Below are 24,882 nucleotides of genomic sequence, written 5' to 3' on the forward strand. Positions count from 1 at the left end.
CTGGGGAGAGCAATGATGGGGCTGGGGAGAGCAATGATGGGGATGGGGAGAGCAATGATGGGGCTGGGGAAGCAATGATGGGGCTGGGGAGAGCAATGGTAGGGATGGGGAGAGCAATAATGGCGATGGGGAGAGCAATGATGGGGCTGAGGAGAGCAATGATGGGGATGGGGAGAGCAATGATGGGGCTGAAAAGAGCAATGATGTGGCTGGGAAGAGCAATGATGAGGCTGGGGAGTGCAATGATGAGGCTGAGGAGAGCAATGATGGGGAGAGCAATGATAGGGATTGGGAGAGCAATGTTGGGGATGGGGAGAGCAATGATGCGGATGGGGATAACAATGGTGGGGATGGGGATAGCAATGGTTGCGATGGGGAGAGCAACGGTGGCAATGGGGAGAGAAATTATGGGGCTGGGAAGAGCAATGATGGGGCTAGGGAGAGCAATGATTAGGCTGGAGTGAGCAATGTTGGGGCTGGTGAGAGCAATTATGAGGCTGGGGTGAGCAATGATGGGGCTAGGGAGAGCAATGATGAGGCTGGAGTGAGCAATGTTGGGGCAGGGGAGAGCAATGATGGGGATGGGGAGAGCAATGATGGGACTGGGGAGAGCAATGATGGGGATGGGAAGAGCAATGATAGGGATGGGGAGAGCAATAATGGGGATGGGGAGAGCAATGATGGAGATGGGGAGAGCAATGATGGGACTGGGGAGAGCAATGATGGGGATGGGGAGAGCAATGATGGGGATGGGGAGAACAATGATGGGGATGGAGAGGGAAATGCTGGGGATGGGGAGAACAATGATAGGGATGGGGAGAGCAATGATGAGGATGATGGGGCTGGAGAGAGCAATGACGGGGGTTACTGGGAGAGAGCAATGACAGGGGTGCTGGGAGAGAGCAATGATGGGGGTGCTGGGAGTGAGCAATGATGGGGGTTTCACTTTGCTTGTACTGTAAAGCCTTGTATACTTTCCATGTGCACATAGCCTTACAGTTAATTGGGGTGAATCACAGAGGCTGAAAAATTTATATTATTGGCTGGTGGAGATTATAGTTAATGGGGGGCACAGTGCTGCTTATCACTTTATATTTTGATTACTAAGTGGCTAATAGTATATTAATGGGGGGATTACATATCTGTATTCAGGGGCGCAGAGTGGGGGAGACACATGTATACATACAATATGTGACCTTGTTATTTTCTAGGCTGGAGATCATCGTGACAAGACGAGTCGTGGCTGGGAGATGTCGACATGAAGGTCTGACCAGATGGAGAAGAAGCAGCAGAAACCGACTCTGATCAGACGAGATGTCAGCGGTAAGTGCCTGGATGTAAATATGATTCTGTATCTGCACTGTGTGACTTGGAGTGATAATGTTATCTGTAAAATCCCTTAGGCCACATTCTCACATTTGTGTGAAATGTCCGTGTGCTGCCAGATCTTTTTATCGGATGGTCCACGGACTCGTACAGTTTTATAGATCCATTCACACATCCATGAAAATCACGTATCTGAGAATGAGATCTAAGAGGGTCAGAGAATGTCCTGTTCTGATCCGATTTTGAGGATTAGAATAGGACATGCTCAATGCGTCTGTAAAAGCGGGCAGCACACCGACACTGCACACAGATGCAGGAATGTAGCCGTATTATGTATAGCACAGTCCCTTAGTATATAGTGTACTCACTTATTATGTATAGCACCATCCTTAGTTATATAGTTTAATCTTTTATTATGTATAACACCCTCCCTTATTACGTACCATCCTCTCTAGTTATATATGATGCCGTCTCTTATTATATAGCTTCCTCTGCTGTTATGTACAGTGTTGTCCCTTACATAGCGTATTCTTGTTATTTTTGTCAGTCACAGCGTCCTCTTTTATTACATAGTTGTCTCTTGTTAGATATAAAATGACTGCTGATGGAGCAGCCGGTGACCAGAAGACCAGTCCATCAGATCCTCCATCAGTAAAGAAGCTTTCCCATACTGCATCAGCCGTTATTGCATTATATATCTAAAAAGAGAGGACGCTATGTAATAAAGAACAGGGCGCTATAGATAATCCAATATGTAAGGGACGGTGCTGTATATAACAAGAGAGGGCACTGTGTAATAAGGGACGGCAATATACATAATAAAGGAGGCTATGTAAGAGGTATATATGTGTGTGTGGCTATATATACATCTGTAGCTTTGTCGCCATAAAAGGTGGGGGGCCCAGACACATTTCTTGCACAGGGGTCCACCCCTGAGTAGAGAGTTCTACCTGTTATTGTAACCCTACCCATAGAAATGTCATTCATTCATTGTAACCCTACATATAAACTTGTCATTCAGTAATTGTGACCCCCCCCATTATACTTTAGTCAGTAGATATAATTCCTCTTTTTGTATGTGGTTACAATACTGCCTATCTTGGTCCAGCAGTAGATGGAATGCCCAATCAAAACCACCATGTCCAATCAAAAGTTGTTGTAACTAGATCCATTAGACCTGTCACTATAACCCTCCTTACAGACCTGTCATTCAGTCAGCGTCAATTCTCTCAGCGGTGTATCTTGCCTATCTTGATCCAGCAGTAGACAGTTACTCAGTGATTGTAACCTCACCACATAAACCTATCATTTCGCAATTAACAACCCTACCTTTTAGCACTGATTGGACGACTTTGCTGATAATTTTGAGTCACATAACCTTCAAATAAATACGCACCATTGCAAAGTGCGCAATTTGAAAACTGTAATGTTTCAGAATCAATTTCTATAAGGAAAATCGCAAAATACAAAAACATGAAGTAAACTTTTTTCTAATTTCTGGATCTGACTGTGTTATATCAGCAAGAGAGTTGCACCAGAGAATACGAATAGAAAATACTTCTAATAATTAGAATACATGTGCAGACCTCCAGGGAACACAATTCTCCAAAGTTTTTACATTCTTTGGAAAGAGCTGGGAGAGGTAATACGAAGTAGCTAATTGCAGCTAAACGTTACAAACGCTCATCCCTTATAATAAGCATTTTGCATCGTAAAATTAGGGGATTTATCTTTCTCCGGGAATAATGGTTAGCTTCGCTACAGCTGGCTGTAAGTGGTGAATATAAAAACATATAATACGTTTTTTGCAGCTTGATTCTTGCCAGTAAATAACAAAATTCAGCTACATAGAGATTACATCACGCAGCGGGGTGGCTGTCTGTCATTTACTGTCTACAACAAGTAAAAATTGAAGATGAAAACTCATATTTTATCTGCCATCCTAAACTCTGGGCTGTTGAGTCTCATCTCTCCACCAACTAATGAGCAGAAAAGCCTATATTGCCTGTTCATCAAGAACATGATGCTAAGGATGAGAATGACCTTCTGGTCATTCTCACTGCTTTCATCCACAGCCAATTTAAAGGGATTGTCAAGGTTTGTTTTTTTTATACCTGTTACGGGTCTGGGTGGTGGAACCTCTGTGCTGAGATGCAAGGAGGGACCAGAGGGGCGTAACTAAGTGCCAACTCGGACCGACCCTGGCCACACGGCGGCTTAATCGACTCCGTGAACCAGGGAGGGACCAGGCAGGTGGACCAGGTGCCACTCTGGAACCGACCTTGTGTGAGAGCAGGCGACTCCCACGGGTCAGATGGCGGAAGCTGACCGGTACAGCAAATGTGCATGGCAGATAGCTTGACGGGTGGTCCGGGTAGGCAGGCAGGTGGGCTCGGTGTAGCGTCGGCGTCCCTGCCTCCTGCTAGGCAGGGACGCTGTTCCCCTCACCTCTCTGCTCCGCGCCCGGCGTCTTCCTCCCGCTCTGCTGGCAGCGCGCGCTGCCTCTTGGCCACTGTGCTTAGGGCACGCGCGCGCTCCCCCTCTCTTAAAGGGGCCGCGCGCGCCGTCCTAAGGAATCCCCGGCCAATGGCCGGAGGACCTCACCATATATAAGGCACCTCCTCCAAGATGGAGGTGCCCGAGCAATGTTGTTGCATAGCCTATCACTCTGCTTCAGCCCTCAGGTCCCGTTACCAGATACCTGCCAGTTACCTGCCAGTTACCTGCCAGATTCCTGCTTGATACCTGCCTGATACTTGTCTATCTACTTGCATTCTTGCGGTCCGACAGTCTGCCTACCAGCCCTGCCAGTCTGTCTATGGATCTGATTGCCCGCTCACCTAGGAGCGCTCATCTGCTACCTGCCTGCTAGCCTACCTGGAGGCTCTGCCGTCACGTGCTGTGACCACCTGCCTGTCCAGAGACTCTTACCTGCTCACCTGGGAGCGTCCGCCTGCTACCTGCCTGCTAGCCTACCTGGAGGCTCTGCCGTCACGTGCTGTGACCACCTGCCTGTCCAGAGACTCTTACCCGCTCACCTGGGAGCGTCCGCCTGCTACCTGCCTGCTAGCCTACCTGGAGGCTCTGCCGTCAAGTGCTGTGACCACCTGCCTGTCCAGAGACTCTTGCCCGCTCACCTGGGAGCGTCCACCTGCTACCTGCCTGCTAGTCTACCTGGAGGCTTAGCCATCACTTGCTGTGACCACCTGCCTGTCCAGAGACTCTTGCCCGCTCACCTGGGAGCGTCCACCTGCTACCCGCCTGCTAGCCTATCTGGAGGCTTAGCCGTCACTTGCCGTGACCACCCGCCTGTCAAGAGACTGTCCCCGTCACTTGCCTTGAACTCCTGCCCGTCTACCCAGAGACTGTCCCCGTCACTTGCCGTGACCTCCTGCCCTTCTACCCAGAGACTGTCCCCGTCACTTGCCGTGACCTCCTGCCCTTCTACCCAGAGACTGTCCCCGTCACTTGCCGTGACTACCTGCCCGCCTACCCTGGGAGCCACCCGCTTCCTTACAAGGACTGCCCCTTTGTATTGTTGCTCAGAGGTTCCACCTCCCAGACCCGTTACAGTTTGCTCGGGCCATGGAACCCGGTGGCACCCAAGCTCCCTCGCTCTCGGACTTGTGTCATGAACTTTCCCGTCAGAGGTACCAACAGGAGTCCATCCTGAGTCATCTGCGTAGTGTTAACTCCCGCCTGGACACATTGTCTACCTCTTCGGGAGCTGCCTCCACACGCACACTTACTACCCCGGCACCGCCGCAGCCCATCAACACCATGGCATCTCTTCCCGGTCCCCGCCTCTCCGCTCCTCCTCGTTTTGGCGGAATTCCCAGCCAGGCACGGGGCTTCATTAACCAGTGCACTCTGCACTTCGAACTGTTGGCACACCAGTTTTCCACCGACCGAGCCAAAGTAGCCTTCATCATGTCCCATCTCACGGGAGAGGCACTGGCTTGGCTAAATCCTCTATAGGAGAGAGGAGACCTCCTGGTGTCCAACCTGCCAGCCTTTCTCTCGGCTTTACGGAAAGTCTTCGACGAACCAGGACGGAAGACCTCATCCGCATCATCTCTGCTACGCCTCCGTCAAGGAAATCTCATCGTGGGCCAATATGCCATACGGTTCCGTACCCTTGCTTCGGAGCTGGCCTGGGATAACGACGCCCTGGTGTCTGTCTTTTGGGAGGGTCTGTCCGGCCGTATTAAAGATGAACTCGCCGGTCGGGACATTCCTACCGCTCTCGATGACTTAATAACTCTTGCCACCCGGATAGACATCCGGTTCCAGGAGCGCGCCAAAGAGGTCACCCGTGAGAGGAGGTTTCCACGTCTAGCCCCTACCTTCCAGAAACCCGTCACTTCTCCCGTTACTCCCCAGGCGCACTCACCCGAGCCTATGCAGGTCGACCAGACCAAGATGGTCAAGACCCGTCAAGAGTTATGCCGAGCCGAGGGGAGCTGCTTCTACTGTGGCAGTAAGGAGCACCGGATCCGTTCCTGCCCGGAGAGGTCGGGAAACGCCTGTGTCTAGGATCGCTCAGAGAGGTTGTCCTAGAGAAGAGTAAACCCTCTCCATCTCTGTTGCTGTTGGTCTCTATCATCTGCGGGGAGAACCGTTATTTTGAACTAGCCCAACTTGACTCTGGAGCTGCCGGAAATCTCATTTCTCAGTCCCTGGTAGAGAAATACCGCATTCCCACCAAACCTCTAGCTGTACCCTTATCTGTCGCTGCCGTAGATGGGGGCCTCTTACCACATCCCATCCAACTCATCACCGAATCCATAACCCTGCAGGTGGGAATGCTGCACTCAGAGAGCATCTTCTTTCATGTTCTGCCTGGACTCTCTCACGCCCTCTTGCTAGGCCTACCTTGGCTTCAGAAACATGCACCCGTGCTTGATTGGCAGACCGGAGAAGTCCTTCGCTGGGGACAGGACTGCCATAAGACTTGTTGAGTTCCCGTCCATCCTGTCCGTCCTTTTCCTACCCCAGCCAATCTACCTGGTCTTCCGGTTCCCTATTGGTCTTATGCGGACGTCTTTAATAAAAAGGAGGCAGAGACATTACCCCCTCATAGACCATACGACTGCCCAATCGACCTAATGCCCGGCGCTACTTCTCCCCGTGGGCGTATTTACTCTTTGTCCGCTGCTGAGACCCGGTCCATGTCTGAATATATTGAGGAGAATCTGGCCCGGGGATTTATCCGGAAATCGACCTCCCCGGCGGGAGCAGGCTTCTTCTTCGTCAAAAAGAAGGACGGCTCACTCCGTCCCTGTATAGACTATAGAGGCCTTAACCAGATCACGGTGAAGAATAAATACCCCCTTCCGCTCATTCCGGAATTATTTGACCGTCTGAGGGGGGCTAGAATCTTCACCAAGCTGGACCTCCGTGGGGCGTATAACCTGGTCCGTATCCGTCAGGGGGATGAATGGAAGACGGCATTCAACACCCGGGACGGCCACTATGAATACCTGGTAATGCCCTTCGGTCTCTGTAACGCTCCCGCCGTCTTTCAAGAGTTGGTCAATGACATCTTCCGGGACCTTCTCTACTCCTGCGTAGTGGTGTACCTGGACGACATCTTGGTCTTCTCTCCGGATCTTCTCACTCACCGGAGGGATGTTCATCAGGTCCTGCTCAGGCTCAGGCAGAACCACCTCTACGCTAAATATGAGAAGTGCCTCTTTGAGCAGACCTCGCTTCCGTTCTTGGGCTACATAATCTCTCAGACCGGCCTACGAATGGATCCTGAGAAACTGTCTGCCATCCAGAAGTGGCCCCGACCAGAGGGGCTGAAGGCTAGTTAGCGGTTCCTGGGCTTCGCCAACTACTACCGCCTCTTCATACCGCACTTCTCTTCCCGGACTGCCCCAATCTCTGCGCTCACCCGTAAGGGCACTAATCCCAGAGAATGGCCGCCCGAAGCAGAGGAAGCCTTTCTTTCCTTAAAACAGGCTTTGTCTTCCGCCCCGGTGCTGCATCGTCCGGACGGCAACAAACAATTCTTCCTGGAAGTGGACGCCTCCTCCTCTGGAGCCGGAGCGGTACTTACCCAAAAGTCGTCTTCCGGAAGAATGGTAACTTGCGGCTTCTTCTCCAAACTCTTCTCCCCTTCTGAGCGCAATTATTCTATAGGAGACCGACAGTTATTGGCCATTAAGCTGGCACTGGAGAAGTGGCGTTACCTGCTCGAGGGGGCTCTTCACCCGGTAATTATTTACACGGACCACAAGAACTTGGCTTACCTCCAGAGCGCCCAGAGACTTAACCCGCGCCAAGCCCGGTGGTCCTTGTTTTTTGCCCGCTTTGATTTCGTTCTTCATTTTCGCCCGGCAGACAAAAACATCAAAGCTGACGCCTTGTCCCGATCCTTCCTGGTGTCTGATCTAGAGGAGGAGCCTAAGCACATCATTGATCCCGCCAGAGTAATGCAGGTGGCACCCGTGAATCTAAATCGTCTCCCTCCCGGTAAGACGTTCGTAACAGTACCTGATCGGAAGAAGATCCTACACTGGGGTCACTCGTCTAAGCTAGCTGGCCACGCCGGTCAGAAAAAGACCCTCCAGCTTATTACCCGGCATTACTGGTGGCCTACCCTGCACAAGGACGTAATAGACTTTGTTTCAGCCTGTGTGTCCTGCGCCCGCAACAAAGTTCCGAGACTTCTGCCAGCCGGTCGCCTCCTTCCTCTTCCAGTACCTGCTGCCCCGTGGCAGCATATAGCTATGGACCTTATAACGGATCTCCCTGTCTCTGCCGGTTGTACGGTCATTTGGGTGGTCACTGACCGCTTTTCCAAGATGGCTCACTTCATTCCCCTGCCGGGCCTCCCGTCTGCACCCGAGCTGGCTAAAGACTTTATCCGCCACATCTTCCGTTTCCATGGCCTGCCCCTCCACATCGTGTCGGATCGTGGGGTTCAGTTCACCTCACGCTTCTGGAGAGCCACATGTAAGTTGCTGGACGTCACCCTGGACTTCTCCTCCGCTTACCACCCACAGTCCAATGGTCAAGTGGAGCGGATCAATCAGATCCTGACCAGTTACCTCCGGCACTTCGTTAATGCCCACCATTCGGACTGGGTGAATCTCCTACCATGGGCCGAGTTCTCTTACAATAATCACAAGAGCGAATCTTCCTCCAAATCCCCGTTTTTTGTAGTCTTCGGTCAGCATCCTCGGATCCCATTTCCCGTCTCCACCTCGGTGGACAATCCGGCTGCGGAATCTCTCGTTAGCGAATTCTCCTCCATTTGGGAGAGTACCCGATCCGCACTCCTTCAGTCGTCCGAGCGGATGAAAAGACACGCTGACAAAAAACGTCTGGATCCTCCACAATTCCGTCCTGGAGATAAAGTCTGGCTCTCGTCCAAGTATGTCCGGCTCAAGATTCCTTCCTACAAGTTAGGGCCTCGGTTCATCGGCCCACTGGAAGTTATCAAACAAATCAACCCAGTGGCCTATAAATTGAAACTCCCGGCCAACTTGCGGATCCCTAACTCCTTCCATATATCTCTCCTCAAACCCGTGGTACTTAACTCTTTTTCCAAGTCTACAGGTACGCCTCCTGCTCCGGTTTCCGCTGAAAACGAGTTTGAGGTAGAGAACATTCTGGCCACCAAAAGGGTAAGAGGAAAGACCTTTTTTCTAGTGGATTGGAAGGGGTTTGGTCCTGAGGAGAGAACGTGGGAGCCCCGGGAGAACATCCATGCCCCTCTCATCCTTGATAAATTTCTGTCTGGCCTAAAAAAGGAGGGGCCTAAAGGGGGGGGTACTGTAGCGTCGGCGTCCCTGCCTCCTGCTTGTCAGGGACGCTGTTCCCCTCACCTCTCCGCTCCGTGCCCGGCGTCTTCCTCCCGCTCTGCTGGCAGCGCGCGCTGCTTCCCGGCCACTGTGCTTAGGGCGTGCGCGCGCTCCCCCTCTCTTAAAGGGGCCGCGCGCGCCGTCCTAAGGAATCCCCGGCCAATGGCCGGAGGACCTCACCATATATAAGGCACCTCCTCCAAGATGGAGGTGCCCGAGCAATGTTGTTGCATAGCCTATCACTCTGCTTCAGCCCTCAGGTCCCGTTACCAGATACCTGCCAGTTACCTGCCAGATTCCTGCTTGATACCTGCCTGATACTTGTCTAACTACTTGCATTCCTGCGGTCCGACAGTCTGCCTACCAGCCCTGCCAGTCTGTCTATGGATCTGATTGCCCGCTCACCTGGGAGCGCTCATCTGCTACCTGCCTGCTAGCCTACCTGGAGGCTCTGCCGTCACGTGCTGTGACCACCTGCCTGTCCAGAGACTCTTACCCGCTCACCTGGGAGCGTCCGCCTGCTACCTGCCTGCTAGCCTACCTGGAGGCTCTGCCGTCACGTGCTGTGACCACCTGCCTGTCCAGAGACTCTTACCCGCTCACCTGGGAGCGTCCGCCTGCTACCTGCCTGCTAGCCTACCTGGAGGCTCTGCCGTCACGTGCTGTGACCACCTGCCTGTCCAGAGACTCTTACTCGCTCACCTGGGAGCGTCCGCCTGCTACCTGCCTGCTAGCCTACCTGGAGGCTCTGCCGTCACCTGCTGTGACCACCTGCCTGTCCAGAGACTCTTGCCCGCTCACCTGGGAGCGTCCACCTGCTACCCGCCTGCTAGCCTATCTGGAGGCTTAGCCGTCACTTGCCGTGACCACCCGCCTGTCAAGAGACTGTCCCCGTCACTTGCCGTGACCTCCTGCCCTTCTACCCAGAGACTGTCCCCGTCACTTGCCGTGACCTCCTGCCCTTCTACCCAGAGACTGTCCCCGTCACTTGCCGTGACCTCCTGCCCTTCTACCCAGAGACTGTCCCCGTCACTTGCCGTGACTACCTGCCCGCCTACCCTGGGAGCCACCCGCTTCCTTACAAGGACTGCCCCTTTGTATCATTGCTCAGAGGTTCCACCTCCCAGACCCATTACACTCGGCAGGTAGCCAGACAGGTGATCCAGGTAGGCAAGCAGGCGGACACGGCAGGTGGCCTGACAGGTGATCCGGGTACACAGGCAGGCGGACAAGGCAGGTGGTCTGACAGGTGATCAGGGTAGACAGGCAGGCACGGCTGATAGACAGGCTGGCGGGCACGGATGAGACAGACTGACGGGCACGACTAACAGACAGGCTGGCAGGTACTGGAACCTGAGGGCCGAGGAGAGTGTTAGCACACAAACAACAACCTTGCACAGGCACCTCCATTTTGGAGGAGGTGCTTTATATTGGACTGGTCTTCCGACCATTGACCAGGGACTCTTTAGGACGGCGCACGCGGCCCCTTTAAGAGGGAGGGAGCGCGCGCGTGCCCTAAGCACAGTGCCCGGGAAGCTGCGGGCGGTGCGCGCAACAGGAGCAGCAGGGGAGCTGCAGGACGCCAGACCGGGACAGTGACGGTGAGGGGAACGGCGTCTCTGCCCGGCAGGAGGCAGAGACGCCAACGCTACAGTACCCCCCCTTTACGCCACCTCTTCTTTAGGCCCGCAAGAAATTTTTCAAGAAGACGAGGGGCATGAATGTTCTCCCTGGGCTCCCAAGACCTCTCCTCAGGACCAAACCCCTTCCAATCCACAAGAAAGAAAGTCTTTCCTCTTACCCTCTTGATGGCCAAAATGTTCTCTACCTCAAAGACGTCTTAAGCGGAGACCGGAGCTGGAGCTTTACCTGGATCGTCAGAGAAAGAATTAAGGACAACAGGTTTGAGGAGAGACAAGTGAAAGGAGTTGGGGATCCGTAAGAAGGCCGGGAGTTTCAGCTTGTAAGCCACTGGATTTATTTGATTCAGAATCTTGAAAGGACCGATGAACCGAGGACCCAATTTATATGATGGTATCTTGAGACGGACATATTTGGAGGAAAGCCAGACCTTGTCTCCCGGACGGAATTGAGGCGGATCCAGACGTCTCGTATCAGCATGTTTCTTCATCCGCTCGGAGGACTGAAGAAGCACAGATCTAGTGTCCTCCCAAATTGCAGAAAATTCACTGACCAGAGACTCCGCGGCAGGATTGTCCACAGAAGCGGAGACGGGAAACGGAATCCGGGGGTGTTGACTGTAGACCACGAAAAACGGAGACTTAGCAGAGGACTCACTCACATGGTTGTTATAGGAAAACTCGGCCCAGGGCAGGAGCTCAACCTAATCGCTATGGTGAGCGTTGACAAAGTGCCGAAGAAAGCTGGTAAGGATCTGATTGATACGTTCCACTTGAGTATTGGACTGAGGATGATAAACAGAAGAGAAATCCAAAGAGACATCCAGCAGCTTGCACGTGGCTCTCCAAAAGCGAGAAGTGAACTGAACTCCTCGGTGGAGGGGTAAACCGTGGAGATGGAGGATGTGACGGATAAAGTCCTTAGCCAGCACAGGTGCATACGGAAGACCAGACAGAGGAATGAAGTGAGCCATCTTGGAGAAGCGGTCGGCGACCACTCAAATGACAGTACAACCGGCCGATACAGGAAGATCTGTGATGAAATCCATTGCAATATGTGTTACGGGACCGGGTGGTGGATCTTCTGTGCTGAGATGCAAGGAGGGACCAGAGGGGCGTAACTAAGTGCCAACTCGGACCGACCCTGGCCACACGGCGGCTTAATCGACTCCATGAACCAGGGAGGGAACGGTTAGGTGGACCAGGTACCACTCTGGGACCGACCTTGTGTGAGAGCAGGCGACTCCCACGGGTCAGATGTCTGGAGCTGACCGGTACAGCAAATGAGCACGGCAGGTAGCTTGACGGGTGGTCCGGGTAGGCAGGCAGGCGGGCTCAGCAGGTAGCCAGACAGGTGATCCAGGTAGGCAAGCAGGCGGACACGTCAGGTGGCCTGACAGGTGATCCGGGTAGACAGTCAGGCGGACCCGGCAGGTGGCCAGACAGGTGATCCAGGTAGACAGGCAGGCACGGCTGACAGACAGGCTGGCGGTCACAGCAGATAGACAGGCTGGCGGGCATGGCTAACAGACAGGCTGGCAGGTACTGGAACCTGAGGGCTGAGGAGAGTGTTAGCACACAAACAACAACCTTGCACAAGCACCTCCATTTTGGAGGAGGTGTTTTATATAGGACTGGTCCTCCGGCCATTGGTTGGGAACTCTTTAGGACAGCGTGCGGCCCCTTTAAGAGGGAGGGAGCGCGCGCGCGCCCTAAGCACAGTGCCCAGGGAGCTGCGCGCGGTGCGCGCAACAGCAGCAACGGCAGTGGAGCTGGAGGACGCTGGACCAGGACAGCGGTGGTAAGGGGAATGGCGTCTCTGCCCGGCGCTACAATATGTTGCCACAGAGCGGAAAGCACTGGAAGAGGAAGGAGACGACCGGCTGGAAGGTGCCTGGGTAACTTGTTATGGGCACAAGAGGAACAAGCAGCAACAAAATCCGCAATATCCTTGCGTAGGGTGGGCCACCAATAGTGCCGGGTAATGAGCAGAAGTGTCTTCCTCTGCCCGGCATGGCCAGCCAGTTTGGACGAATGGCCCCAGAGTAAGACCCTCTTCCGATCCTGAGCCGCTACTAAGGTCTTACTGTGGCGCCCCTGAGGGAAGCTATCTTAGGGTGGCAGGTCAGTAAGAGGAAGAAGTCAGACTGGGAGCAGAGTCTCTTTAGGAGCTCTGCTCCACAAGTAGGGCCCAGTCCTAGAGGCCCAGGTGGGGAGCAGAGGAGTAGGCTCCGATCTACAGAAGGGATCCTAGGGGGTACGGCGAGTGCGGGACGGCACCCGTACGCCCCGAATCTGTCAGAAGACAGAGGGATCGTAGGCTGCAAGAAGGGGACCGGCCCCTGGTCCAGCTGTGTTACTCTAAGTCTCGGCTGGGAAAACTGGAGGCTTCTGGCTTATATAGTCAGTTGCTGAAGCCTCATTCTAATCCCCGTGAGGGTCAAGCAGGTCAGGGAACTCCAACAAGACAGGAGGGACTTCAGAGCAGCCGAGCGGGATTGAGAGTGGGAAGCGCAGGGCAGGAGGGAGAAAGACCCAGTGTGAAGACTGTCTAGCTAGGAACACAAGAAAGTGGGGTTCCATCAGGTGCTCCTAATCTGCCTGAGGAAGTGCTGAACCCCTGTCTGGTGAATGCAGCGCGACGTGGGAGGCTGGTGTAGCACCCCGAGGGCTCGGCTGCTACAAGGGTATTGCACCTCAAACCAGAGGTGTGATATTCCATTCCCGGGTAAGGATGGAGTGTGGACCAGGACTCGTTAGGCTGCATGCACCACACACATCCCATTTCCGAATTCCGAGGGACAGGTCAACGGTGCTCCCACTAGACAGAAGTGCAGGCACGACAGCATCTGTCCCTGTCTGGAGTGGGGAGGGGAAAGTACACCCAGTGGTGTAGGAGCAGATAGGGGTGGGTCTTTGGGCATAGGTAGGAGCCCATTGGTTGCTAGTCACCTGGGCTCACACATAGAGGGAGGTATTTAAGGTGGGCACCATCTTAGAGTGGGAGAGAGTCCGGTTCAGTTCAGAGAGGAGTTCAGCCAGAGAGGGCTGACAGGGAGCTGTGGCTCAGTCTGGGCCCAGCTCCAGAGGCAGGCCTGGAGTGGAGGCCAGAAACAGCAGAAAGAGAGAGAGGAGAAGCAACGGAAAGGAAAGTAAGAAAGGAACTGGAACAGAGGAGAAAGGAAGCAAGGAACACAGAGAAAGGCCCAGAGACGCGAGTAAAGAAGGAACCCCATATGCCCAGGAGATACAGGGTGAAGGGTTGGCAGAGCAGGGTACCGGAACCCAAATTGGTGGAGGCAACAGATTTCTCAGCCAAAGACCGGAGGTCGTCACCACATCTTGGTGCGACCCCCCACTACATCCACCAGGAAAGCATACCGCATAGGGTCAGGGAAACCGGAGATAGGTTTCGCCAACAGAAGGCCCGAGGGAGCTGGACAAAGGTGGGTCACTGGTGGGGACGGCCAGAGAAAGGAAGAGAAGGGAGCCCTGTGCCACGCTCTGGAATTGCCTGGGAGTTGGTCGAGCCCCTTGCCTGGTGAACGCAGCACGGCTCAGGCGGTCCTTCATGTGCACAAGTGACCTGGATGAAAACTGTGAATAAAGCATTGGAAACTGCACCACAAGTCTCTGTGTTTCATCGCCGCACCAGCACCATCAGTACTGGGACGCTCACACCATCACTCCCAACATCCACACTAGCTGCCCTGAGGCAATACTTCTCCCATGGGGAGTTATCCTATACTTGGCTGCGCATACAACATCAGCCTCAGCGGTCTGCAGCGCAGCGGCGGTGCCCACTGACCGCAATCCACGGGTGGCGTAGTCGGACAATCACAATACCAATAGACTGCCACTGGTTTGACCACCCTGGGCATGGACCGGGTCGCCACCACACGGAGACTACAACCCCCAGCATCTTACAGAAGGCCCAGCTCCGGGTATCCCCTGCACAGTACAGGCCCAGGGGGCGCGTCACTGGCACCCGTACAGTGGAACTATCATAAGAACTGTGAGTAAAGACTCGGATGACTGCACCGTACTGCCTCCATCCATTCTTTCATCTGCGCCCTCTTGCCTTCCGGCACTACAACGCCCAGCGCAACTTACACTACCTACACTGCCCTGGAGCGAGCTCTACCTGTGGAGAGCCACACCATCCCTGCTGCCGTAACACCAGCTTCAGAGGACCTGCTCCGCCGCGGCGGCTCCCTTTAGCAGCATTCCACAGGTGGCGTCATGAACACTTTCCAAATCCCCTATAAATAATCCCCCTTTTTATTGACCGCCCTGGGTCATGGACCGGGCCAGCCACTGTGATATCCCCCCACCGGCATCCAGATGCCCGGCTGCCGAGTACCTCACGGCCCTGGGGGCGCGTCATTACCGGGGGGGAAGATGAGACAGGTCAAACGGAGCAACAGTCATTATTCTGGAGGGATCAATGATGTGCAGAGGCTCCTCCTCCACGTCGGAAGACAGAAAAGAGAGGGATAGAGCGTCGGCTTTAATGTTCTTGGCTGCCGGGCGGTAATGGAGGTTGAAGCAGAATCGAGCAAAGAACAAAGATCATCTGGCCTGACGCGGGTTTAGTCTCTGGGCGGTCTGCAAATACGTGAGGTTTTTATGGTCAGTGTAGATGACCACTGGGTGCAGAGCCCCCTCAAGCAAGTAGCGCCACTCCTCCAGCACTAATTTGATGGCCAACAGTTCACGATCTCCTATGGAGTAATTACGCTCGGCCGTAGAGAAGAGTTTGGAGAAGAAGCCGCAGGTCACCATTCGCCCGGACGAGGATTTTTTTGGTGAGCACTGCTCCGGCTCCGGAGGAAGAGGCATCAACCTCCAGGAAGAACTGTTTATTGCCATTAGGACGGTGTAGCACAGGAGCGGAGGAGAAGGCTTGTTTAAGAGAGATAAAGGCCTTCTCTGCCTCAGGAGAACACTCCCTGGGATTTGCTCCCTTATGGGTAAGAGCAGAGATAGGAGCTGTCCAGGAGGAGAAATGAGGAATGAAGAGGCGGTAATAGTTAGCGAATCCCAGAAACCGCTGAATGGCCTTCAACCCGTCAGGTCGGGCCACTTTAAGATGGCAGACACCTTCTCGGGATCCATCCGCAGTCCGGTCTCAGAGATGATATACCCCGAAATGGCAGGGAGGTCTGCTCAAAGAGGCATTTCTCGTACTTAGCATACAGGCGATTTCTCCGGAGCCTCAGAAGTACCTGACAAACATCCCTCCTGTGAGAGGGCAGATCAGGGGAAAACACCAAGATATCGTCCAGGTACACCACCACGCAGGAATACAGGAGATCTCGAAAGATATCGTTTGCCAACTCCTGGAAGACGGCTGGAGCATTGCAGAGACCGAAGGGCATCACGCGGGACTCGTAGTGACCATCCCGAGTGTTGAATGCCGTCTTCCATTCGTCTCCCTGGCGGATCCGGACCAGATTGTACGTCCCACGCAGGTCGAGCTTAGTAAAGACATTTGCGCCCTTTAGCTGTTCAAACAGCTCGGAGATGAGAGGCAGGGGGTACTTATTCTTAATGGTAATCTGGTTTAGACCCCTATAGTCAATACAAGGACGAAGAGAGCCGTCCTTCTTCTTGACGAAGAAGAATCCTGCTCCAGCCAGAGAGGTGGATTTCTGGATAAATCCTCTAGCCAGATTTTCTTCAATATATTCAGACATGGCATGGGTTTCGGCCAGTGACAAGGGGTAGCTTCACCCGCGAGGAGGTGAAGCACCAGGTATTAGGTCGATGGGGCAATCATACGGCCTATGAGGTGGTAGTGTCTCTGCCTCCTTTTTATCAAAAACGTCCGCATAGGACCAGTAGTATGCAGGCAAGCCAGGTAGGTTAGCCGGAGTAGACGGGGGTCGAGCAGGACGAACTGGAACCAGACAGGTCTTATGGCATTCCTGCCCCCAACGGAGCACCTCTCCCGAGCTCCAATTCAGTCAGGGTGGACAGCACGTCCAGGCGGGAGTTGACTGTCTGCAGATAGGACAGGATTAGTGTTGAGCGAACATGCTCGACACTGCTCGGTACTCGCCCGAGCATCACGCTACTCGGGATGTTCGGCGAGCACCGAGCATTTCCGGGTTACTCGGGCGGGAGCTCGGGTCTCCGCCCTGCACGTTTGGCGCTCTTTACAGAGCCAATGAACATGCAGGGATTGCCAGTCAGTCACTATAATGCCGCAGCCATGTTGTTTGTGGGCATTACAGTGATTGGCTGGCCGCACAGCGTCACCTCAAGTATTTAAAACCGCGCGCCGCCATCTTGGACACAGTCGCTCCGGATCAGACAGTGTAGGGACAGCGTTGCTGATTTAGGGAGAGATATATCCTGCAAAATAGTTAGTGTAGGGTCTGTAAAGCCTGCCAGATCAAACAAACAGTCCTTCTCAGGACTAATATCCATCCCAGATATCAGGCAGGCAGGCGGGCTGTATAGGAGACGCAGTGGTTATACCAGCAAACGCTGCATTACAGTCCTGTGTGCTCCTGTTGCTTAAATTGCTGGACTTAGCTCCAGGTCTCGTCGGCCAGGAAAAATCCTTTTTTTTTATCTAAATCCTCTTTTTTTTTCCTCCTTCACACTGTACAAATACCCGTCTTATAAACCTTTTGGTGTCCCCCCCCACCCACCCAAAAAAAAAAGTGTGTCTCTGATTTTTCAGACACAAATATATCTGTTGAAAATAGTCTGGTGTAGGCCAGAGAAATAGAAGTGTGGTTTTGCAGTTCCATGGGCCATTTGTATCTAAAAAAAACAGTTTGAGTGTGTCGCTCACTGTTCAGCCGCAAATATATATATTTAAAACTCTGGTCTACACCAGTAAATTATAACTGTGGTTTTGCTGTTCCACAGTAAGAAATCTCTATTATCCTGCTCTTGGCATTTTTTGCCGTAAAAAAAAAAATAATAGTGTCTCCCTGATTTTTCAGACACAAATATATCTGTTGAAAATAGTCTGGTGTAGGCCAGAGAGACAGAAGTGAGCTTTTGCTGTTCCACGGTAAAAAATCTCTATTATCCTGCTCTTGGCATTTTATGCTGTAAAAAATAAAATAATAGTGTCTCCCTGATTTTTCAGACACAAATATATCTGTTGAAAATAGTCTGGTGTATGCCAGAGAGACAGAAGTGTGCCTTTGCTGTTCCACGGTAAAAAATCTCTATTATCCTGCTCTTGGCATTTTTTGCCGTAAAAAATAAAATAATAGTGTCTCCCTGATTTTTCAGACACAAATATATCCGTTGAAAATAGTCTGGTGTACGCCAGAGAGACAGAAGTGCGCTTTTGCTTTTACACGGTAAAAAATCTCTATTATCCTGCTCTTGGCATTTTTTGCCGTAAAAAAAAAATAATAGTGTCTCCCTGATTTTTCAGACACAAATATATCTGTTGAAAATAGTCTGGTGTAGGCCAGAGAGACAGAAGTGTGGTTTTGCAGTTCCACGGTTCAAACCTCTGTATTATCCACTTTGGGCCATTTGTATCTAAAAAAAACAGTTTGAGTGTGTTACTCACTGTTCAGCCGCAAATATATATATATTTAAAAAAATCTGATGTACACCAGTAAATTATAACTGTGGTTTTGCTGTTCCACGGTAAAAAATCTCTATTATCCTGCTTTTGGCATTTTTTGGCGTAAAAAATAAATAGTGTCTCCTGATTGTTCAGACACAAATATATCTGTTGAAAATAGTCTGGTGTAGGCCCAAGAAATACAAGTGTAGTTTTGCAGTTCCACGGTTCAAACCTCTGTATTATCCACTTTTGGGCCAGCTTACAGGCCCTGAGGCGCGGGGTACTCTCACAAGGAGTGGAAAGTTTCAAAAGATGGTGAGAGAGTACCTTGCCGACCGTACCAGCGTCCTCCGTGATTCCTCTGTGCCTTTTAATTATTGGGTATCCAAGCTGGACACTTGGAATGAACTCACTCTGTACTCCTTGGAGGTCCTGGCCTGCCCTGCCGCTAGCGTGTTATCGGAGCATGTTTTTAGTGCCGCTGGGGGAATTATAACTGATAAGCGCACTCGCCTGTCAACTGACAATGCTGACAAGCTGACCCTTATCAAAATGAACAAGGGCTGGATTAGGCCAGACTTCTCATCACCACCAAATGACAGCAGAGTAACATAAAGTCAAATCTACTGTGTTATTTCGGGAGGTGTATTCACATGCACCGCTTCACACCCACACATGGGTATACGCTTCCTCATTTCGGCTGTTTTATGTTCTTCTCCTTATCCTCAGCCTCCACCACCACTATACCACCAGGGTGACCGTGGTCTGTGTTGCCATTATTGAAAGTTCCTCCGTCCTTATTTTTGTCAGCTTTTGCTTGGAAGGCATAAGCAAAGACTGTGGGAGACCCACTCCCCAATAATGGGAATAATATTTTTAAGATGCTGTACTGTATGGCTCTTGTAAGGGGCATTAAAACCGTCTTGTTAAACCACTCTGAACTCCAAGTCTCTTCCAAGGGGCATTAAAAGCATCTTGTTAAGCTACTGTGACCTCCACGTCTCTTCCAAGGGGCATTAAAACCGTCTTGTTAAACCACTCTGAACTCCTCGTCTCTTCCAAGGGGCATTAAAAGCATCTTGTTAAGCTACTGTGACCTCCACGTCTCTTCCAAGGGGCATTAAAACCGTCTTGTTAAACCACTCGGAACTCCATGTCTCTTCCAAGGGGTATTAAAAGCGTCTTGTTAAACTACTGTGACCTCCACGTCTCTTCCAAGGGGCATTAAAACCATCTTGTTAAACCACTCTGAACTCCACGTCTTTTCCAAGGGGCATTAAAAGCATGTGGTTAAGCTACTGTGACCACCACGTCTCTTCCAAGGGGCATTAAAACCGTCTTGTTAAACCACTCTGAACTCTACGTCTCTTCCAAGGGGCATTAAAAGCGTCTTGTTAAGCTACTGTGACCTCCATGTCTCTTCCAAGGGGCATTAAAACCGTCGTGTTAAACCACTCTGAACTCCACGTCTCTTCCAAAGGGCATTAAAAGCATCTTGTTAAGCTACTGCGACCTCCACCACTTTTCCGAGGGGCATTAAAAGCATCTTGTTAAGCTACTGTGACCTCCACCACTTTTCTGAGGGGCATTAAAAGCGTCTTGTTATACTACTCTGACCTCCACGTCTCTTCCGAGGGGCATTAAAAGCGTCTTGTTATACCACTCTGACCTAACGTCTCTTCTGAGGGGCATTAAAAGCATCTTGTTAAGCTACTGTGATCTGTGATGAAATCCATTGCAATATGTGTTACGGGTCCGGGTGGTAGAACCTCAGTGCTGATATGAAAGTAGGGACCAGAGGGGCGCAACTAAGTGCCAACTCGGACCGACCCTGGCCACACGGCGGCTTAATCGACTCCGTGAACCAGGGAGGGACTGGGCAGGTGGACCAGGTGCCACTCTGGGACCAACCTTGTGTGAGAGAAGGCGACTCCCACGGGTCAGATTTCTGAAGCTGACCAGTACAGCGAATGAGCACGGCAGGTAGCTTGACAGGTGGTCCGGTAGGCAGGCAGTTGGGCTCGGCAGGTAGCCAGACAGGTGATCCAGGTGGGCAAGCAGGCGGACACGGAAGGTGGCCTGACAGGTGATCCGGGTAGACAGGCAGGCGGACAAGGCCGGTGGCCTGACAGGTGATCCGGGTAGACAGGCAGGCGGGCATGGCTGACAGACAGGCTGGCGGGCATGGCTGACAGACGGGCTGGCAGACACGGCTGTTACACAGGCTGGCGGGCACGGCTGATACACAGGCTGGTGGGCACGACTGATAGACAGGCAGGTGGGCACGACTGATAGACTGGCTGGCGGGCATGGCTAACAGACAGGCTGGCAGGTACTGGAACCTGAGGGCTGAGGAGAGTGTTAGCACACAAACAACAACCTTGCACAGGCATCTCCATTTTGGAGGAGGTGCTTTATATAGGAGTTGTCCTCCCGCCATTGGCCGGGGACTCTTTAGGACGACGTGCGTGACCCCTTTAAGAGGGAGTGAGCGTGCGTGCACCCTAAGCACAGTGCCCGGGAAGCTGCGCGCGGTGCGCGCAATTGCAGCTGCAGCAGGGAAGCTGGAGGACGCAGGACAAGGACCGCAGTGGTGAGGGAAACGGCGTCTCTGCCTCCTGCCGGGTGGCCCCTTTAAGAGGGAGGGAGCGTGCGTGCACCCTAAGCACAGTGCCCGTGAAGCTGCGCGTGGTGCGTGCAATTGCAGCTGCAGCAGGGTAGCTGGAGGACGCCGGACCGGGACCGCAGTGGTGAGGGAAACGGCGTCTCTGCTACAATACCCTTTTAGGATTTTTTTAGGGTTGGGTAAAGCGATTTGCAGGACCCTGGTCAAGTGGACATATCAGTTCTCTATGGAAGCCAGACCAGAGCACTGCGAACTTCCTACTGTGATGCTAGTCACTACTCAAGGACAAGCCGTGAAGCTGGGAAGTCCAACATTCTGGGATCAGATACCAAGAGAACACCTAGTAAACTAAAGGGGAAAGACGAAGGCGAAGTCAGGTCACGGTCCGAGGTCAGAATACCAGGAAGATAGAAGATCAGCGCAAAGGGGCTAGATAAACGGATGGTCAGAACGAGGTCCAAGGTCAGGCAGCAAAAGATCAATGAACAGAGCACAAAAATACAAGGCAAACCACTGAGCAGAAGCTAAATCTGGCAGAGATCTAAGTAGCTGGGTAATCACCTGGAACAGGGAACACCTGTAAGAAGCTCAGCACCTTCCAGACTCAAATTGGACGGCTGAGCTGTCCATCAAAGCACCAACAGCTCAGCACGCTCCTGCACTAGTTTGGACGACTGAGCTGTCACTCACCGCGTCCACAACACACTGAGCGGAGGCATCGTGACACCTACTACCTGCCAGTATCTTTGGTTTTTCTCCCTCCTTCAACTGTGCACTGTGGAATCCACGGTCTGTATGCAACAAGCTTCCTTTCCTGCACAATTACTTTCTGACCAACTCTCTCAATCTGCTGGCCCTCACTGAAACCTGGATCCAGGATTCTGATACTGTCTCCCCTGCCGCTATTTCTCATGGTTGCTTGCATTTTTCCCATTCCCCGAGACCTGCGAACAGACTTGGTGGTGGGGTCGGCATACTCCTGTCCCGAAAATGCACCTTCCAGGTCATCCCCCCAGTTCCATCACTCTCCTTCCCTTTTTTTGAGGTCCACACCATCAGGCTCTTCCATCCCCTCTCCCTCAGAGTAGCGGTCGTATACCGTCCCCCAGGTTCACCCACCCAGTTCCTTGACCATTTTTCTGCTTGGCTGCCGCACTTCATGTCCTCAGATTTACCAACCCTTATTCTGGGAGACTTCAACATACCTATAAACAGCCCCACCTCCTCATCCGCATTCCAGCTTCTATCTTTAACAACTTCTCTTGGCCTCTCACAGCTTTCAACCTCTGAGACACACAAAGACGGAAACACCCTTGATCTGGTCTTTGTCTGGCTTAGTTCAATCCCCCACCTAAATAACTCCCTTCTTCCCCTCTCTGATCATAACATTCTCTCCTTCACGCTCACAAATCCTCGCCCGCCCCAGCACACTCCTACCTATCACACATTCAGAAATCTACAAGCTATTAACCCTCATATACTTACAGACTCCCTTCACTCATCACTGTCCCCAATCTCCTCTTTTTCCTGTCCTGATCTGGCTGTAAACCACTACAATGAAACTCTCCGAAGCACGCTGGACCAAGTAGAGCCCCTCACCCTCAGAACCTCTAAACAGAGAGTAAAACAGCCCTGGCTCACACAAGCAAACCCGATTTCTCCAGTGTTGCTCTAGAACTGCCGAATGCCTATGGAGGAAAACTCGCACATTAGAAAACTTTATCCACTACAAATTTATGTTAAAAACATATAACTCTGCCCTTCACCTCGCCAAATAGACCTACTTCACCACACTGATCTCCTCACTATCCAACAACCCCAAAAAACTCTTCGATACCTTTCACTCCCTCCTCAGTCCTAAATCCCAGGCCCCCATCACAGACATTTGTGCCGAGGACTTGGCCTCCTACTTCACAGAGAAAATAGACACCATCAGTCAGGAAATCAGCTTTCAGCCACCAAGTGCCATGACTCCCATCCCTCCCCACATCTCCTCTGGATTACTCTCCACATTTGCCCAGTCACAGAAGATGAAGTCTCCAGGCTCCTCTCTTCTTCTCATCCCATTACATGCACCACTGACCCCATCCCCTTACATCTACTCCAGTCTCTTTCTTCAGTCGTCACTACTCACCTAATTTAAAATCTTCAACCTCTCCCTCTCTACTGGGATCTTCCCCTCCTTCTTCAAACATTCCATGATTACTCCATTATTAAAAAAGCCCTCTCTTGACCCTTCCTGCACAAACAACTACAGACCAGCCTCCAATCTTACCTTCATCTCTAAACTCTTGAAGCGCCTGGTCTACTCCCGCCTTACCCGATACCTCTCCACTCACTCTCTTCTAGACCCATCACAGTCCGGCTTCTGCCCCCTACATTCTACAGAAACTGCACTCATCAAAGTAACCAATGACCTTCTGACAGCAAAACGTAACGATGACTACTCTCTGCTCATTCTTCTTGACCTCTCTGCAGCTTTTGCCACCGTTGACCACCACCTCCTACTCACTATGCTTCACTCAATTGGAATAAAGGACACTGCTCTCTCCTGGTTCTCATCCTACCTATCTGACCGCTCTTTCAGTGTATCGTTCTCTGGCTCCACTTCTTCCCCCGTTCCTCTCACTATTGGAGTTCCTCAGGGTTCAGTCCTTGGCCCCCTTCCCTTCTCTCTCTACACGGCCCCAATTGGACAGACCATAAGCAAATGTGGTTTGCAGTACCATCTTTATGCTGATGACACACAACTATACACCTCATCCCCTGACCTTACCCCCACTGTACTACAGAACACCAGTGACTGTCTGGCCGCAGTTTCTAACATCATGTCCGCTCTCTATCTGAAACTCAACCTCTCAAAAACTGAACTTCTTCTGCTTCCGCCGTCTACTCACCTCTCCAAATCTGACATCTCTCTCTCCTTGTGTGGCACCACAATAATGCCGAGCCAGCAGGCTCGTTGTCTGGGCATTGTGTTTGACACCATTCTCTCCTTCACCCTCCATATACAATCTCTTGCCCACCGTTGTCGCTTGCACCTGAAGAACATCTCTAGAATTCGCCCCTTTCTCACCTTGGAAACAACAAAAACCCTCACTGTTGCCCTGATCCACTCCCACCTTGACTACTGTAACTCTCTATTAATTGGCCTCCCCCTCACTCGACTTTCCCCTCTCCAGTCCATCCTTAATGCTGCAGCCAGGGTCATCTATTTGCCTAACCGTTACTCAGACTCCTCCGCTCTGTGCCAGTCATTGCACTGGCTGCCCATGAATTATAGGATCCAATTTAAATGTGGCACCCCCTACATCTCTTCCCTCATTTCTGTTTATCAGCCTACCCGTTCTCGACACTCCCACTCCCATCTCCAAGACTTCTCCCGAGCTGCACCTATTCTTTGGAATGCTCTACCCTAAGAAATTAGGATGAACCACAACTTACACAGTTTTAGGCGCTCCCTAAAAACACACCTATTTAGGGCAGCCTATCACGTTCCCTAATCAAAGTCCTTTTATATTCTTATAGCCCACCCCTTATTTCTCCAAACACAAGTCTACACCGAACCAAAAAGCACTACAGATACTGGATGGTGATGAGCTCATGCAGCCTTTATCTATCCCTCATCCCCTCAAGATGGCTGGACCATCCTTGTAAATAAGCCATTGTACTTTGTGTCACCCCCACCTCATTGTAGATTGCAAGCTCTTACGAGCAGGGTCGTCATTATTTTTGCTGTAATTATTGTACTATCTTTAGCTATGTTACTTATGACTGTTGATTATGAACCTCTGAATTGTTACGCGCTGCGGAATATGTTGGCGCTATATAAATAAAGATTATTATTATTATATTATTTTGATTAGTAGGGTATTTGATGTCATGGTCTTGCGGCTCAAGGCATGTCATGACCTTGTAACGACCGTA

Source organism: Phyllobates terribilis, unplaced genomic scaffold (assembly GCF_046119375.1).
Source record: "Phyllobates terribilis strain yellow unplaced genomic scaffold, ASM4611937v1 Scaffold_10__3_contigs__length_209671492, whole genome shotgun sequence".
Classification (NCBI taxonomy): Eukaryota; Metazoa; Chordata; class Amphibia; order Anura; family Dendrobatidae; genus Phyllobates; species Phyllobates terribilis.